This window comes from Artemia sp. Qi Xiang Cuo, chromosome 11, assembly GCF_049724085.1.
Source record: "Artemia sp. Qi Xiang Cuo chromosome 11, ASM4972408v1, whole genome shotgun sequence".
Lineage (NCBI taxonomy): Eukaryota > Metazoa > Arthropoda > Branchiopoda > Anostraca > Artemiidae > Artemia > Artemia sp. Qi Xiang Cuo.
Window position 1 is genome coordinate 46,074,640 of NC_142804.1, and position 17,129 is coordinate 46,091,768.

At 35.0% G+C, this 17,129-nt stretch overlaps 1 long non-coding RNA gene across 4 annotated transcripts in view; it reads right to left on the reverse strand.

Moving 5' to 3' along the window:
- The window catches only part of LOC148947032 (uncharacterized), a 91,178-nt gene that overhangs the window by 48,997 nt on the left and 25,052 nt on the right, over positions 1-17,129 (reverse strand). For 2 of the 4 annotated variants that reach the window (XR_016142452.1, XR_016142451.1), the window contains exons 2-4: positions 11,861-12,048; positions 8,643-8,826; positions 500-577 (exon numbers count right to left, since the gene is read on the reverse strand). This is a non-coding gene — a long non-coding RNA (uncharacterized LOC148947032). Of the gene's footprint in view, positions 1-499; positions 578-8,642; positions 8,827-11,015; positions 11,315-11,860; positions 12,049-17,129 lie in introns of those variants that run through there. The other 2 variants (XR_016142453.1, XR_016142454.1) reach the window with 2 other exon arrangements.

Consider the following 17,129-nt stretch of genomic DNA (forward strand, 5'->3'; position numbering starts at 1 on the left):
AATACTAGAAATAACAAGAAATAACTAGAAATAGCGATAAATCATTACTGTAGATGCAAAGTCAAATTTACGAAAGTGTATAAGACTGAGAAAGACTGATTTCACCATTGCATTTGATGACTCAAGATCAGAAGACGTTCATTCTTAACTCAAAAGCAAGTTTATTGATAGCTATAGGCTTGCTAACCTCCGAGGACCGCTAACCTCCGGCAAATTGTAAATAGGGAAAACAAGCGTTCTTCAACTGCTAGGGATTCACAGTCGATCTAATTTGATCAATTGAGGTCTCCAAGAGCATTTAAAATTGACCTCTTACATTAATAAATTGTGATACTAACATTATAGATTCTGAAGAACTCTGCTTCAGCTTCATTCTCGCAGTACGGAATCCTGAATTCTACATAAAAGTAAATAAACTCAAGCTTAGGAAAATAAGTAAAAAATCCATAAAGACAATACAGTTTTGCCACTTTATAGTATGTAAAAGAAAAAAAATTACCTATTTGAGTTTATAGAAGTTCAATGACGATTCCACGTGTGAGCAAGGGATTAATGTTGTTCTTTGTCAAGACGTATTCTGAAAAAGAAAGAATATATTTTTGATTACTGCTAATTTTGGATGTGATAATTCACGTCCAACAATAAAAATTTTACAAAAATTAACTGTAAAACAAGCTTAGAGCTTTTAGTTTAAGCTTATAGTTACTACTAAGTACCAAGTTCTTTGAAGGGATTTTTTAGGCTTCCAAAATTTGACAAAAACAATTTTTGTATATCAAAAGGTTATTTGGATATTGAAAGTCCAACTTCTAACTATTTTTGTAAGCGATAGAAGAAGAAAAGGCAGATTTTTGGAAAAAATCAAACATCAAAAAATCTTCAAACCGGAATAAGATAAAAAGAACGTTTGTGTACGGCCTTGCATTATTCATTTGTGCTAGAACTGGTATTTTGTTTGTTACTAAGGCCCTGTGGCTTTATTTTACAATAAATCCTCTACCTGTAGTGGGTGTAACTGAATCCTCGTGTAACTGAGCCCCTTGCGACTGCATCCTAGTGCAAATGAGGCCTCGTGCAACTGAAAGTCCCTTTAACTGTGCCCCCGTGCAACTCAAACCCATTTAACTGAACAATCGTGTAACTGAGCTCTCGTTCAATTGAACTCTGTTTAACTAAACCCCGTGCAACTCAATCCCATTTAACTGAACCTTCAATCAAAGAAAGAAAAAGAAGGGACGTTCGGGTTTCAAGAACTTTTTCAGAATTCCCAAGAATTTATTTCATGATTTATTTTATTGTTGGTATGAAAATAAATAGAAGTTATCATTAGAGAATCAGCTTTATATTTGAACAGTTTTTTTAACTTGCTATTTTTCTTTTAAAAACTCTTTATTTCTACTTCCGGATGGACTCGGAAGAGGAGCATTCAAGTGGAGGATTTTAAGCATCAGTTTAAGGTTTTTCGAACATGGAAATTTCAGTCTTAGATCATTTACGATTCCAAGCCGTCAGACTCTCGAAATGACACAAAAATCGTATTTTGGTGCCATTTTATGATGGTGCTGTCATGACGACATTGTAAAAAGAGCATAAATGTGAGTATTAACTTTCAAATGACCGTCAATAACTCTCTAAGACGGTCTAGTGTCCTACTAATGCCAAAGACATACAATAGAAAAAAGGAGACTTATCAGCGTTTTTAAAAATTCCCATAATTCTTTTTCAGCAATTAAACTTCTACTATTAAGATGAATTTAAATCAAAATTATCATTCCTGAATCGGTATTAACGGCCAATGTTTCTTACGAAACACAATTTTTTTTAACTTGTTTTTAACGTTTTGGCTATTATGGGCCGTGGTCTTATTTCTACTAGAGTACATCTACTGCTGCAACCACAAGATTCAAAAGTGTTCAGGCCCTTGGCATGAAAAATTTTGCTAATTTTCAAATATATAAGACAGAAGAAGAGGAGGTATTGGAGGGGAGGGAGGTCAAAGGAGGTTGGAGGGAGTTTTGAACAGAAGCAGCATAAAATAAAAGAGGGTTTGAGTTGAACGAGGCTTCAGTTAAATGAGGAGTAAAATGCAAAGGGATTGAGTTGAATGACGGTTCAGTTGAATGAGCTTGGATGGGTTCAGTTAAACGTCGATTCAGTTAAACAAGGATTGACTTACATTGGTTCGAATTACAGAAGGTATCTGCTGAACGATAGTTCAGTCGCACAAGGGTTCAGTTACATGATTTGAGCTACAAGAGGGCTTACATGAGGGCTAAGTTTCAAAACACTAAAAGGAGGGGTCTCTCAGCCTGCAAAAATGCCTGTTATTTACCTGGGAAAAATGTATTACTGTTGACCTTTCTAGGTAGAAACAAAAATGAAAACTGACCGATCCTGCTTTTGTATTCACCCAATCCGTGAAAGAAAAAGCATTTCTTTCTTAAAGAAAATGACAATCACATTCAAAGGGGACCTGTTTGAACCAATACTTCGGAAGACGTTACACGTCTTTGTTGGTTGATCTTTTATAATTTATAAAAACAACTTATCGCAACTCTTTATTCTAAGCAGCAACGTTTGACACACTTCATTTGTCCACTTTGAAATTTTAAACTGGTCCATGGAAATAGAGATCAATCAAACAGTTAGTAGACACAAACTGTAAGTAAAGAGCAACATGCACCTTTAGTAATCAAAACTATAAGAAAAAGGAGTTTTAACCAAAAAAACGTCTACATCAAAAGAATTTCTTGCTCAAGGTAATTTGAACTATGTTCAAGTTCATTAAGTTTAACGTTAATCATGAAAAGTTATTAAAATTGTGAAATGAGCAACTGTAAATTAATTTTTTTTTTTCAGTGGAAACTGCCTTATTAATCTGCTTAAGAGCTTCACTGGCGAATAGAACACAGTCTAGTGATCAAACAAATACGTAAGTTTCGTATCCAATTTCAAAAAGGCACTTTAAAACCAAGTGTTATATCCATCAGAAATATTGCACATAATTCAATTTTTCAGACACTATTTTAGGAGCTTTCGTCCTCTCATTGGTTTAGATCAAAATTAATAACTTTTTAGAGAAGTATCATATTTTTTTTTTGTTACTGTTGCTACGTGGAAGAGAAACATTAAATATGCAAAACTAACACTTTGGTTTATTTTAAACATTTATAATTCTGATTTATTCCATGCCTTTCTGTCTGATGACATTAATTGTCTTTCCCTTGTATTAATAGTTATTTCGAAAAAACAAATTGTCCCTTCTTATGTCGAAAGTGCGTTCTTTTGTCCAGGAATATATTCAGGAATTAATTTTTGAGGTGGACCTTGATTCAGTATTGAATTAGAGTTCATAGAGTTAACAGCTAAATAAGTTTCAATTCAGTCGGATAAAACACATGCTTAAAATCTCAACAGCTTAGCTTGCGTAAATAACAAGTTTGACCACTACTGTGTATTAGTGAATTGTTATAGCTGTGACGTCAGAATCTTTTAAATTAGAGACATAGCGATCTATCATTCAACGAGTGAACTTAATTGACTAGTTATACCGGTCTTAGACTCTGTCATTTGGATACTGCTTGGATACTTGCCAGTAAGTCTGTATTTGATGAAATTCTAAATGAAAACATAAATCTCACCTGAGAGCGGATTTTATAGCTAAAAAAATATGTCGTCAGTCAGCCAGAAAACTTTTGATGATGGAATGAAGGCACTGGGAAAGAAACTGGATCTCATAATTAACCAACAAAAAGAGTTTGCTGTTACACTGTCCTCGATTTCGGATGAGGTTCAGACTTTGAAAAATGAATCGAAGTCTCGTGATGCGAAGATTGCTAGTCTAGAAAGCGAGCTTGAGGAGCAAAAGTCAAAGTTTGATACAATCAAAACGAAACTGCTGGAAATCGAAGTAAAAGACCGAAAACTCAACTTAATCATCTTCGGATTACCGAAAGAGAAAAACCAACAGTCAGTTCTCACGAATGTGTCTACGTTACTGACATCAAAAATGGAAATCACGGATAAAATCTGATTATCACAGTGCTACCGAGTGCCTCAGAAGTCAAATGTGTCTAGCCGTAAGCCGTACACCCCTCCAGTTTTTTTAACAGTGTCGACAGAAAAAGATATTCTATCAATCTTCAGTTCAATATCAAAGCTGAAAGGAACTGGGGTCCGGATTTACACGGACTTGCCACCCAAATTAAACTCTATTAGAAACAAGTTACTGACTAAGGGTAAGGAAATGCGTGAGAATGGATCCGCTCAACTCACACGAGTGAAACAAAAAGGGGCTAAACTCTGGCTAGAGTATAAATCGGATTCTGAGTCACAGTGGGCAAAAGCACAAGAAATATTAAAGGCGACTAGTGTATGATGTTAGATCAATCCCGCTCTAGATTGATAATTGTTTCGTTTTTGTGTTTGAGATATGTTGATTTTTTATGTTGATGTGTTATTTAGGCTAGCTCGGTTCAAGTTGATTTTGATTATTTCTTCCCCGGTTATTTCTGTTCTACTTATACCTTCTCAACTTGGGTCTTCTCGAAGGATGATAAGCATAGTTGGTTTTCATGACTCGGCAGTGGTACGGGCTCCTTATCACGCGGGCTTACTGGCGCGGGGTGGGATCTTTCGATTATTACTTAGTTGACTTTAAAGTTTGCGGGTGCGGGGGGACCGATAGACTGGTGGCTTTGGAGGGGAAACCCCTTAACCTATCTTTACTTTCTGAAACTTTTCATGTATTCGGTCAAAGAGAAAATAACACTTTTTCTAAAATAAAACCGTCATCGTACGTTTCTCCTGATGGAATAAACACATTTGAAGATAATTCATTGCGAATGGGGTTTGTGAATGTACAAGGACTCATGAGTTCTATTGATGAACTAACAAATTTATTGCCAGCAAATCAAATTGACATTTTGGGGATTTGTGAAACATTTATTAATGATAAGACACATTATAATCTGAAAATCCCTGGATATAAATTCGTTGATAATAAACGACTAGTCCATGAAAAAGGTGGTCTTGGGTTATTTTTGAATGATGGAGCGCAGTTTGAACGACTGCCAGAGCTGGAAAAATATAATATTGAAAAAGTGTGTGAAATATTGGCGGTTGAATGTCGGCTTGGGACTAAAAAAATTCAAGTTTGTGTTGTGTATAAGCCCCCGTCGGCCCTAATACCGCATTTTTTGCAATTTCTGGAGTCTTTACTAGCATCTTTGGATGATAAGGATGTTGTGGTTATGGGGGATTTTAATATCAATCTACTAGAATTTAATGAAAATACCCATACAACAGAATTTATTACATTAATGTCATCGAATTCCCTAATTCCTTCGTGTACAATTCCAACGCGTGTTGCATCGACTAGTGCAACTCTCATTGACAACATATTTTTAACAACACCAGCCACGTCTTCACAGGTTGTTCTGACGGATTTTTCTGATCATTTTTTTTAATTTCTGATGTGAGATACCAGATTCATAAAATAAAATCACCAGAAACAGCAACCCGGATTATTAATAAAAAAATCTAGTATGTTTAAAGGACAAACTGAATTTAACTGATTGGTCTCCTGTATTTGATGCTGATGAAATAAACTCTGCGACGGATTATTTTTTAGAGGGATTTCATACTGCACTTGATGAGTCGTGCCCAAGAGTAAAAAAAGAAAACGGAAATATAATCAACCCATCCAACCATGGATATCGCCAGCCCTTTTGACATCAATAAAACATAAAAATAATCTCTATAAAACTTTAATATCTTTCGAAAGTGAAGAAAATAGAAGAACCTTCAAAAATTATAAAAACCTACTTTCAAAAATAATACGCAATGCTAAAATGAAATTTTATTTCGATTCTTTTAATGAAGTAAGTAAGTCCCCGAAGAAAACTTGGGAACTAATCAACTCATGTTTAAATCGATCGCGGACGTCTTCTTCACCATCAAAAATGCGGGATGCCCATGGTAATACAATTGAAAGCGAACTAGAAATGGCAAATTACATAAATTTTCATTTCGTGTCAATAGGGCAGTCAATAGCTAATAAGCTCCAACATAATATGTCCGATGGGCAATTTAATTATCCTAAGTACCTAGGAAGTCCTTCTGAGAATTCTATGTTTTTAACTCCTGTAACACAAGAAGAGCTTGCTAAGGTTGTTAAGCTTTTAAATAATGGACATTCCCCGGCGATTGATGAGTCGTCGACCAATATTGTTAAAGCCATTTTACCTAGTATTAATAAAGTTATGCGTCATTTAATAAATATGTCATTTAGATCTGGAACTTTTCCGGATTCTTTTAAAAAAGCGAAAGTGTTACCACTATATAAAAGTGGTGACCGGACTAGACCCATTTCTATTCTTTCGGGTTTTTCTAAAGTAATGGAGCGTTGTTTTTATAATTGAATGTATAATTTTCTCTGTTCAAAAGATTATTTTTCAAAAACTCAATATGGATTTAGAAAAGAGCATAGTACTCAGGATGCTATATTAACTATGGTACAATTTATTCACGAGTGTCTGGACAAAAAATGGATCCCGGCGAGTATATTTTTGGACCTTGAGAAGGCCTTTGATTCGTTAAGCCATGAAATATTGTTGTATAAATTAAACCACGGTGGAATACGAGGACCAGCGCACGATTTTATCACATCTTACCTAAGTCGTCGCTCTCAAATGACTATGATCAACGGCACAGTTTCGGATCCATGTCTGTTGTCAAATATTGGTGTCCCGCAAGGCTCAATCCTGGGACCACTGCTTTTCTTAATATATATAAATGACCTTCCATCAGCGACAGAAAACCTTGGTCTGAATGTTCTTTTCGCTGATGATACCGGATCATCACTTACTGGATATTCGGAAGAGGATCTCAATGAGAAGCTGCAAATCGTATTTTCACAACTTCTTGTATGACTAAAAGCTAATTGTTTGTCACTTAATGCATCAAAAACCAAATTTATCATTTATAGTAGAATTGGGCAGAATGCTCAAGGAATTTCAACTATATTTTATCATGCTACAAATATTCAAATTCAAAGGGTAACTTCGTTCCAGTATCTGGGTATTATTATTGATGAAAATCTGTCATATAATGAATACTGTAAAAGATTACGGGTTAAAGTTACTCAGGGGGTTGGTATAATGCGAAGGTTTCAACATTTTTTCCATATGAAATCTTACGTCTAATTTATTTTGCGTTGGTTCATTCCCATCTTACGTATTGTCCTCTGATACATTTGGCAACATTCAGATGTCATGTGAAACCGATACAAATTCTTCAAAACCGGGCTCTTCTAATTTTAAAGAAATATTTACCATCACCGTCTTCGTATCCTAATAATATTAAAACTGAAACTCTATATCTTTTAACTAATATTTTGCCTTTTTCACAGATATTCACCCTTAATTCTTTTTTATTTAAGGTAAAATATGACCGGTCGGAACTACCAACGTACTTTTGTTCGAAAAATTTTTTCCCTGTGCAACATGCCCAATCTTATGAAACCCAACATAAATGGAATATTCAGCACCTAAAATTAAGCACAGAGAGATCATGGTTCTCACCATTATTTTCAATCACGGGTTCATGGTGTCTTCATCTACCATTTATTGATTGTAGTAAATCTCTTCCAAATATAAAAAAGCAACTTCATTCTATCCTTATAAATAATTTTAAGAATTAATAATATATTGAAAATCTGGGTACATTTGATATTATTGTTTTGTTGGGTGTTTTGCCCTGTGAGATGCCGGTTATCGGTTACCCTTATTCGGCCGTTGGTATTTTTTTTTTTTTTTTTTATTGGTATTTTCGGTTGATATTTGCCCGGTGTCGGTGGGTTTGTGGGGTGGGTGTCCGTCTATTGGTGAGTCATGGAATAACTCTTATTCATTATTTTATTGTTAAACAGGTTTATTCCTATTAATGTACCGGGTTTTTGTCATTCGACCTTGTGTCTCTGGCGTTTACCCTCTATTTATGTCTATTTTGTACAGATATTTTAAAATTAAACCTTGAACCTTGAACCTTGAACCGAGGGGTAGGGATTTGCTAACAATGAAAAAAAGTTTTTTTTTTTAATAAAATGCCCTCGGAAAATTTTAGAATTGAGGAGTGGGGGGACGTACAAGCCCCCCCCCCCTCCAGTGTGCGTCCCTGAGGATGAGGGTAAGATTGAAAAAAAAATCCCAAAAAACACATAAATTATGTGACGTATACAGAACAATAAGGTAAGTCGCGATGATCTAGACATATCTTAGGGGTAAGAGGGGATGGGTTCCGAAGGAATTTAATACGTACCTGCCTTCCCTAGTGCGTACTGTAACAAATCTTTCGTTTCTTTTTGTATTCAGTTTTTCCTCTTTTCTTTATTCAATGCATTTTTTTCCACGCAATTCTTTCATTTATTTTTTATGTGTCGGTCCAGTTCTTCTAGCTTTACCTGAAGCAAAGTGATTCAATATATTTGGCACAAAATAATATTTTTGTGCCAATGATATATAATTTTACCAATGATCTAACCAATATTTTACGAATATTTTGCCAAAATTTTACCAATGATCGAAAGTTAAAACGTGGTGGTTAGTCCAAAAGGCTAGAATAGGTTCAAAAAATTTTCTTACTTCCGATATATTCTACGGTTTCATCTCTTGTAACACCCATCATCAGAGGCACTTGTGCAGTACTTCCAAGTCGAAGTGACAAAGACGGTTCTTCTGAGACAAAACGGGGAAGGGACTGGTCAGAAAAAGGATTCTGAATCACGGGACCAAGGAAATTGAAATTGCCAAGTTTATTGTTTTCTTCCTAAAGAAAAAAATAAATCAAATCAGATTTTTCTCGAAGCTCCATCCAAGGCAAACAATATCATCATGTTCACGGTAAGGTAGCACAAGTAGGGTAGATGAATTCTCCAGGCAACCCTCCCCCCCCCCCAAACCAACGCAACGTTCGGTGACTTTTAGGTCGGTCTGTTTTAAGTAGGCTATTAAAAACTTTAGTACAAAATATGGCAGCATTGTCTCCTTCTTCATGGGGTTACAATTATGTTTTGTAGGGTTGTATAGGATTATCTTTCTTGTTAATAAACTACTTAGGGAAGAAAAATACAATTTTCAATTGGACTGCAATTTTTTTCTCTCATTGCACTTCATGAAGTTTTATGGCATGTCTTACTTGATAATAAACTACCTAGGAAAGAAAAATACTATCTTGGGAAGGGTAATGAACATTGAGGTTGAATGAAGTTTGGAAGTTCCATTAGCTATCATAAATTGTCTCTGTTGCTAAAAAAAAAAAAAAAAAAAAAAAAAAAAAAAAAAAAAAAAAAAAAAACTACTTCGAAAAAGGAAAATGCAGGTTTAAGTAGTGTTACAAATATTTTCCTCTTTTTACTGAAGTTTTGAAGTTTCACAAAGTTTCACCAAGCCTCTATCTTTTAATAAACTACCTAGGGAAGGAAACTACGATTTTTAGTGGGAATGATTTTTTTTTTCTCTCATTTTAGACGAAACACCTTTAATTAAGTGTTGTTTTCTTAGACCAAACTGCCGTTCTATGACGAACAAATAAACTTTCAAATGGCGATAAATCCATTTATTTAGAAAGTAAAAGAAAAACTGTCCAAAAAACGATTTATTCCCATTTGAAAGTTTATTTGTTTCTCTCATTGAACTTCATGAAGTTTTATGGTATATCTTACTTTGTAACTACCTAGGGATTAAAAATACTATTTTTGGTTGGGTAATGTTCATTGAGGTTTAATGAAGTTTTGAAATTCCATGAACTTTCATGAATTGTCTTTCTTGTTAAAAAGAAATTACTTCGATAAAAGAAAATACAGGCTTAAGTAGGGTTACTAATATTTTCCTCTTTTCGCTGAATGTTTCATAAGTTTTAAAGTTTCACAAAGTTTCATCAAGCATCTTTCTTTTAGTAAACTACTTAGGAAAGAAAAACACAAGTTTGGACAGGATTGCAATTGTTCTCGTTTAGTGTTTATTGAACTTCCATTGAAGTTGAATTATTCATTTGATTTTCCCCAGAATCCAATGCCGTAAGTGCCCATACTTAGACAACCAACTATGAATAAAAACTAACTCTGAGCTTAGGTGGATAATCCTGAAAGCTCATTTGGTCGCTTAGATTTTGGAGGATTAGCGTTACCTATTAGCAAATCTTGGTTGGCAGTCAACAGTCAAAACATATTTCACACATTTGTTCCCATTTTGCAACCAATTAGGAAATAATCAGTCGTATATTGTCTATTGGTGACGTCTGAGAAATAGCTGAATATACCATTTCTTTTTTTTCTCAGCTCAAAACGCAATATATACCATTGGGTTGGGTGTGCCTGTAACTCAACCCCCCTCTGATTAAACCCCTATTGAACTCGACCATTGTTTAACTTAACCTCCGTTTAAATCAACCACCATTCATCCCAACCCTATGCAATTCAACCCCTATTAAATTAAGCCCCATGCAACTCGGACCCCATTCAACTCACCACCATGCAATTCATTCCCCTCCCTTCTCAACCTTCATTCTGATCTTGGGTGTGCTTGAATTGAGTTAGGGCTGACTTTAATGGAGGTTGAGTCTAATGGAGGGGGGAAATATATTCCCCCTCAAGTGAGATTGTTTTATAAATGGCATATTTCCCCCCTCAAGTTGGCATCAAGTGGTACAGATAAAATTAATTGCCTAAATAAAGATTTCTTGAGTTTCTGCAATTTTAGAACTACTAGAACTACTACCATTTGAATTAAGTTACATCCTTGGCCGAGATTGGCCTATTTAGAACTACTACCATTTGAATTAAGTTACAGCCTTGGCCGAGATTGGCCTATTTATCAGTCAATTCTTGGCTACTAGCCAGAATATTTTAAGCTACGTTTGAATTCCTTGTGACACGACAGGAAGATCGCAGTTTTATTTGATTTTTCGTCGACACGGCAGACGATATTTTTTCGTCTTTTAACGACAGAAAAAAATACCTGTTAATTTCCTTGTCGACATAGAAAGTATGAATTCAAGCGGCAAATTCAAAATGGAATGTGAATTGATGATATTTGGTGAAAAAAAAGGTTGGTTTATCTGTGTTCAAGATAATTGAGGATCGCTAAAGTCAACTAATAAACAGAATTGAAGTTGACAGTTGGCTAATTTAGAGCTAAATAAGTATATTTAAAATTACTCCCTGGAAAATTTGTTATAATTTATACTAATATTTAAAAAATTGATATTCATACTATCATGCGCCATTAAATGAATTGAAAAAGTAAAAGTGGAAGTAATATTTTTGCACTTTTCTTTCAGAGTAGTATTATTTTCTATCTTCTGCAAGGTCAAATTTGCTTGCCAGTAATAGGATTTGCTAATTTAGTCTGTATTAGTATCAAAATAATACGTAGTAGTTACGTACGCAAATATTCATACTTTACGTATTTGGATCTTTTTCTGAATAATAGTTGCCCCTCTTTCTTTGATAAGCTTTTGAAGTTTTAAGGTTTGATTTTGGAGTCGGTTGTTATATTTATTTGTATATTTGTATATATATTTTACAAGTATTATTATTTATATACATTATTTTTATATATTGTATTACTTGTATTATATTTATTTGTATATATTTCAAGTCGAAATAAAGGACACAATTAAACGCTAAAGATCAAAATACCTGTTGATTTAATTAGAAGTGTGAATAGAGGGCAGGATTAGCCACTACAATCCGTTGAAAAGATTCATTTCTACTTAATAAAACTAGTAGGGTCATTTCCAAAGAAAATAATAGAAGTGATTCAACTTAAATTTTAGAAGGAATAACATAATATAGCATTACCCTTAAGATTCTATCCACTTGAACAATCTCTTGAGCGGGTATAGCAAGTAGGCACTTTTTGAGTTCAAGAGGTGTTGCTGCGCAACCAACTTTTTCTGCTATCCTGGCCGTAAAATCCTTTGCGTCTCTCTGGATGGCCAATTAGTCTAACGCTGTTCCGCTGTGAGTAATTGCTCCGTGGAAAAACCCTAGAACGACCCAATGGGTTAATAATATAAGACACTAAAACAAGGATTGGGACACTCAACCCTCCCCCTTCCTGGCTAAATTCATCCTCTTAGATATTAGAAAGGCACATCTCGTGTTTTATTCATGGCTTACGATCCACTAAGATCGAATTTTTCAATCAATTCAGGGCATGGAAGGTGTCATGTCTAGTGCTATGTTGGAAACTATGGCGATGTTTGTGAAGTAAAATTACGATAAGAAGTGACTTGAATATGTCGAAAAGTAAAACGGGTGCAGAAAATCACAGGATGGTAAATTACACAGCTGGTACGCCACAAAACATACATTTGACTTGAGAGTGGATAAGTTATTGTGTTTTGGGATCCTTCACAGTTACCACAGAGTTGTAAAAAAGTTGTGACTCAAAACTTTTGTCCTTTTCACGGGATTAAAATTTTATCAAAAAGAACCAATCAGGTGTTATCTTCCTTTCTAATTAAAAATTTTAAATCTTAAAAAAATAAAAATTAGGGGGGAGGGAGGGGGGGGAATACTACCCCACGTTTTACGTGTTTGTCCTGGTATGCAAGGCCGTACCCAGGAATTTTTTTCTGGGGGGGGGGGGGGTACCGTACCCCCTGGGTACGGCCTTGCTGGTATGGTCTCAGGTTTTCTTTTTAACGTGTGTAACTCGGTCACAAAAAATTTACTGGCCAAAAGCATTTTTCTCACTCAATTTTTGGGTTTCGCCAGGGAGAGGTACACACAAAAAAAATCTAAGATATTTTCAGCAAATTAAACTACAAAATTATTACTAATTATTTTTTGGTGCATTTTTGGTGCAAGTTTTTGGTACGTACTTCAAGAAGAAGTACGTACGAAAAACAAACAAAATTATTTTCAATTTATGAATATAATTAACAATTTTATTTTTTTAGTATCATTGCTTTAATTTAGTCATCGTCATTTATTTATTTTTATTGTTTAATTTCTGTTTGTTTTATTAATCGATTACTAATTTTTTTTTATTTATTAACTGCACCCTCTGCTTTATTTTAATAAAAATAAGTTTTAAAAATTACAGATGATTATAACCGTTACATTATCTATTTGAGATTTAACGTCCCAAAATTTCTGCATCCTGGGCAAGTACCTCCTTCTTCCCTCCCCTAAAACCCCTCTAGCTATCACTCCAAAGCTAAGCTTCATTATTCAACTACCAAATATAATTTTTGAAATAATTTGCAGGGGTCTTGGATTAAAAACATGTTGAAGATTGGTTGAGAATTGTTGAAAAAGGACAATTTTCCTATTTTTCATGTAAGTTTAGATTCTTCTCTAAGAATTATTTGAAAAAAACTACGTTTTCTAAAGAGTTAAAGAGGCTGAGTTACAAGGTCGAACCTTAAAACGTACAGGGATTAGGAGGCACAGTTGGGGGCTGCCGCCCCCAAACTCCCGCTTTTGCAGCCTTTAAATAAAAAAAAAGTTTTTTAAACTGAAAGTAAGGAGCGACATTAAATCTTAAAACGAACAGAAATTATTCCGTATATGAAAGAGGCTGTGCCCTCCTCAACGCCTCACTCTTTACGCTAAAGTTTGACTTTCTCACAACTCTTTTTTTAAACAATAAAAACTTTAGCGTAAAGAGCGAGGCGTGGAGGAGGGCACAGCCTCTTTCATATACGGAATAATTTCTGTTCGTTTTAAGATTTAATGTCGCTCCTTACTTTCAGTTTAAAAAACTTTTTTTTTTATTTAAAGGCTGCAAAAGCGGGGGTTTGGGGGCGGCAGCCCCCCAACTGTGCCTCCTAATCCCTGTACGTTTTAAGGTTCGACCTTGTAACTCAGACTCTTTAACTCTTTAGAAAACGTAGTTTTTTTCAAATAATTTCTGCACGTTTTTGTACAGTTTATTACTTATTATTGCTCCTTGTAACTCAGCCTCTTTAACTCTTTAGAAAACGTAATTTTTTTCAAATAATTTAAAAAAGAAACTGGGTTTCTTTTTAAAGTTTGAATTCAGTATTAAAAAAAATGCTCTGATGGTGAATCGAACCCGAGTTTTCCACCTGAAAGTCTGGAATGTAACCGCTAGACTATACAGACACAAAAGTAATTGTTTTTTAGTATATGTAAGCTATTTTCGACGCAAGCAAATTCCCAAAAACTTGATATTTGGTTTTTGGAAAACAGGGAAGGAGTGATCAGATTGAGCTGAAATGTCGAGGATAAGTTTCCAGGCCCTAGGAAACATCATCGTTTGAATTTCAGCTCGATCGAACACCGTTAATGGAGCGTTGTGTTCGGAAAAATTAACATGGGCTAATATGTGAAAAGAAGGTTTTCCGAAAATATAAATTAGGTGTATACTGTTTTCGGTCTGACAATATCGAAAGGCCCTAACAGGTCCAATTCTGCTTCGAATGAGTCCTCATTCAACCGGATCCGTTGCCAACTGTGGCCTGTAGGCGGGGCTAAGAAAAAAAAAAGAAATGAATTTTAAGTGGCTATATTTGGTTTTTTGAAAACAGGGAAGGAGTGATCGGATTGAGCTGAAATTTCGAGGACAAGCTCCCGGGCCCTAGGAAAGCTTAACTTCTAAATTTCAGCCCAATCGAACAACGTTAAAGGGGGGCTGTGGTGGGAGGGTCAAAGCTTCCGGCCCAGTTTACCCCATGAAGATAAAGTCGGAGGAGGATGAAATTTTGCAAGTTTCTTAGTTTGAGCTTGGGCTACAAAATGCGATTACCGCCGTCTCTCTGCGACCTCTAGGACCTGAAATCGCTTAACATTGTGGTGGGTCGCCTCTTTATAGAGGCACAAGTGTGCCTCCTTGAAAAGATTGAGCAATATCATGATTCTGGCTCGGCGAATAAATAGACCTTATGAATCAAATAATGCAGATATTTTTTCCTTTGGGTGCAAATTACATATGCAGGCTTCAAGGTCGTACTCAGGGGGGAGGGGGGTTAGAGGTTTGACCCCCCACCCTCCAAAAAAAATGTTTGTCTGACTCGTATAAACCTAACAAAAATGGACATAAACAAATTTTGTATGCGTTTTTTGAGGTTTTTTGTTTAACCCCCCCCCCCAAAAAAAAAAATATTAAAAACAAATCCTGGATACAGCCCCGGCAGGCTTGTCGAAAAACTACTTGCTTTAGAGGGAGCTTTACCTTAAAATAGAGTTAAGGTAATTCTAATACCAGTAGTAGTATAAGTACTACTACTACTACTGCTGCTACAACTATTAATACTACTACTACTACTACTGCTACTACTGCTACCACTGTTAATACTACTAGCAACAACTTACTACAGCATCGAGCCACATGAGGTCAACACAGCTGCGTATGTTCCTCCTCAATCCCATCCTATTAAAGTCTCTTTGCCACCTCCCAAGAAGTTCCAGTTTCTTTTAAATCTTTTCTTACAGCCTATTCCCATCGTATTCGGGGAAAAACTACTTTTTCCTTACCTTAGATATATTGTCAAAAGGACAATATTTGACAAGTTGTCAACCATTATACACAGTTTATTGGAATTAATTTTGCAATTTTAGGTGTTCAATAGACAATCAAAATTATTCAATTGCGATATGTAACGCTTATTGAAAACCTGCAAAATTAATTATTTGCTTTTTGTGTGCCAGATTTCAATGAACTACAATTCGTCCTTGTCTCAAAAGAAAATTCTTGGTGCATTTATTTATCGGATAAATTCAAAGAACTTCCTGTTAGAAATGTTTCAAAAAAGGAGCTATGGAACCGCAAGACTCTTAACTTTAATATATTTTTTTTTATTTCAACTGTAATTTTGGTGAAATGGGAGCCCCATAGGGGTATACAGAGGCAAATTTAGACCACTACACTTAGACCGTTTCTTTTGATTTTCAAATTGCTCCCATTTGATTAATTTGCAGCCCAAAGGTGTTCAATAAAGCATAATTATTTAATTATAATGATTTTAACTACAATAAATACAATATTTAAAATACCATACCTTAATTTCGATAAGCATGCAATTAATTACAATGAGCCGTACAGAACGTGGATTAAAAGTAGGCAAGAAGGAAAAACTGAGCCATCTATCTCAATAAAATACTTTTTACACGGGGTTTTCCAGAGGTCACATCTTCTTTAGATTTGAACAATATATCGTTAGACTCTAATGTGCAGTTATAACTGAGCACATTATTAAGGTTTAGCGAATGATTAATTACTGTCCACAACACTAATGGAACAAATACAGGATATTTGTGATTTTGCAATCATTTATGTATTTGCTACCTAATTGCATTTGACGTCATTTACCACAGTAGCGGTATTAAAGGTCGTGTTTAATGGAACATAATTATTTTGAGTTTAAATGCTGCAATACGGTTTTTAAATAGGTAGGTATGTGTGTTGGAAGTGAGTCAAGTGGTTTGATACTTCGTGTTTGTCGGGTAAGAAATAATCGCTCCGTGATTCCGTATTAGAGAGGTCTACTAACAGCATTTTGTAAATTCTCTAACTTCTACGAATAAACGGTACAGAATCATGATATGGATACAAAAATTTAGTGAACTATCATTAAGCATGTTTTGACTTAGTTTCACAATCCCCTAAACATTTTCTGACCTATTCGTTTTACCCTTCGTAAAACGCCCGTTGTTAACACCCTTCGTCTATTTGAAAAGTAAAGGTCAAACATGCCGTCTTTCTCAATAGCAGGTGCTATATATAAACAAGGGACGAATTGCCTAGCTTACGGTCCTTTGCCTGAGGGCTGCAGGGGGGAATGACACCCCTAAAGACATATGACTGAACCTTTCAACTATCCTGAACAAAATACCTGTCTCAAAATTTTGATTGGATGTTTTTTGGTAAATGATTGACGTGGGTAAGAAACGTACGATTAATTTAAATTTGTTTGTGTTTTTTTGTTCCCGACTCTGTCGAGTTTTTTCTGTGTGGGGAATTTAATATGTTGTTTCAATATGGTATTAATAGTAAAACCTTGGGGGACAGGGCTGGTTGTACTTGTCACTCTTAAAAGGGAACAAGACTTTCAATTTCAATAAGAAGCTTATATGTACCAGGTTGTTATTTGATCTT